This window comes from Triticum aestivum, chromosome 7B (genome assembly GCF_018294505.1).
Source record: "Triticum aestivum cultivar Chinese Spring chromosome 7B, IWGSC CS RefSeq v2.1, whole genome shotgun sequence".
In the NCBI taxonomy this organism is placed as follows: domain Eukaryota; kingdom Viridiplantae; phylum Streptophyta; class Magnoliopsida; order Poales; family Poaceae; genus Triticum; species Triticum aestivum.
This window is the reverse complement of record NC_057813.1, coordinates 67880665-67882703: the sequence shown is the minus strand read 5'-3', so window position 1 is coordinate 67882703 and position 2039 is coordinate 67880665. Positions and strand designations below refer to the sequence as shown.

Here is a 2039-nt window from a genome sequence, read left to right as displayed (position 1 = left end):
TGCCTCGATAGAGAATTCTCCCCGTTGTTTGGTCCTTAATCACAAAAAAAGTAGGCCAAAACTCAAGATAAGCATGATTGTCAACAGCAATTTTATGCACTGAAAGGAGATTTTTAGATGCGTGGGGGACATGCAAGATATTTCTGAGATGAATTTGATCATTGAGAGTGTTAATAACCGAATGACCAATATGGGATATGTCCATACCTGAACCATCAGCGGTGTGGATCTGATCGGTGCCGCGGTAGTTGTCGCGGACGGTGAGCTTCTCTAGCTCTCCGGTGATGTGATTTGTCGCCCCGCTGTCGGCGTACCAGTTGGTGTCCACCCCGTAGGAGGACAGGTTGGCGGCGCCCGCTGACTTCTCTTCTGGAAGGTAATCGTCGGTGAAGCGGTACCAGCAGTCCATGGCCGTATGGCCTGACTTGCCGCAGATCTGGCAAGTCGGACGGTTGTTGTTGATGTTGCCTGTACGTCCACCCCTGTTGTTGTTGTTGAAGGGATGGGCGTTGTTGTTGCCGTTGGTGCTGCTGCCACCCCTCGTGTTGCTACTGCCACGGCCTCCGCCGCGACCACGAGGAGCGCCACGGCCACGCCCGCGCCCTCGTGCAGCCATGTTAGCCGAGGACTTGAAGCCGGAGTTGGTCCCTTGCAGCAGCTCGACCCGTTGATCGAAATTCGCCATCTGTCCATAGAGAGCATCAAGAGATACAGGAGTAGTCTGCGCATCAAGGGCAGAGACTAATGGGGTGTAGTCCATATCGAGGCCAGCAAGGATAAACGAGATGAGCTCATCCTCGCCAACTGGTTTTCCAGCAGCAGCAAGCTCATCGGCGAAACCTTTCATCCGGGCAAAGTAGGCCGGGACAGATTGGTTCCCCTTCTGAGCATTGGCGAGGGAGATGCGCAGATTGTTGATGCGGGATCGGGAGTGAGATGAAAACATGTTGGTGAGGGCACTCCATACCGCGTGTGAGGTCTCCAGATGAAGAACCTGAACGAGTACCTCCTTGGACAGCGAGTTGATGATGTAGGACAGGACCTGCTGATCCTGCCCTCTCCAGGCGATGAAGTCGGGGTTGGGGACGGAGGTGACCTTGCCCTCCTTGTCCGTGGTCGAGATCTTCTCTTCTGGTGCCGCGACGGATCCATCTAGGTACCCGTACAACCCAGCGCCCCTGATCTGCGGAAGCACCTGGGCCTTCCATAGCAGATGGTTCTCACGAGTAAGCTTCTCGGAGATTTGGTTGGAGTAGAGAGCCGGCGCCGTGGTACTGGAGGACGCCATGGATGGAAGGTGGAGGAAAGGATGGAAACTAGATTTGTTTTGGAAGGTTGGCTCTGATTACCATGTAAAAATTTGGTAAGCGTTTCTACCTACCTGAGTAGGCCGCGTCTGCGTGTTTATATAAGATGGAAACAGCCTCCATCACGGCATGTACAGGATCTGATTGTTACATACGTGGGAAACAAGAATATGGAAAGTTCAAATACGATTTGGTTTTATCTCTAACCAAAACCGTGTACAAAATATGGACTCTAAAATATTTTCGTTAACACCTCGTTCCCGGTTGCTTTCTCTATTCCCGCCGGTCTCGCTTCATTTGCCACAGTGAGATGGCGATGGGGACTGCTCGGCTATGGTGGCGCATGTTGGTGGGCGGCGTGTTTGGTGGCGCATGATGGATCATCTGGAGTCGTGGATGGTTGGTGGTCCGGAGAAATCCGTGTCGGCTTTTCCGGCACCGACGTGGTGACGTCTGTGGGCGCCGCCGTGCCTCCCTGAAGGGCGTCGGGTTTGCCCCTTCCCTCGCAATCCTCTACTTACCGGGGGAAACCCTAGGACTAGTCTGGGCAGCAGCGTCGTCGGCGTCGCGGTCCTTCTTGAGGATGTTGCTTGGTATGCGGCGGTCTGGAGTGCTCGGAGTGTGGTGGAATTCTCAGGTGGGCGCAGCGGTTGTGAGTCTTCATCATTTTCGTTGATCTGTCGTTGTTCGCATTTGTTTCTTTTTTGTTTTCTCTTTCATTTTTTTTGGGCA

At 53.4% G+C, this 2039-nt stretch overlaps 1 pseudogene; it reads right to left on the bottom strand.

The window, feature by feature from the left end:
* Positions 1-669: 669 nt before the first annotated feature.
* LOC123163382 (uncharacterized) lies at positions 670-808 on the bottom strand (annotated as a pseudogene).
* Positions 809-2039: the final 1231 nt, after the last annotated feature.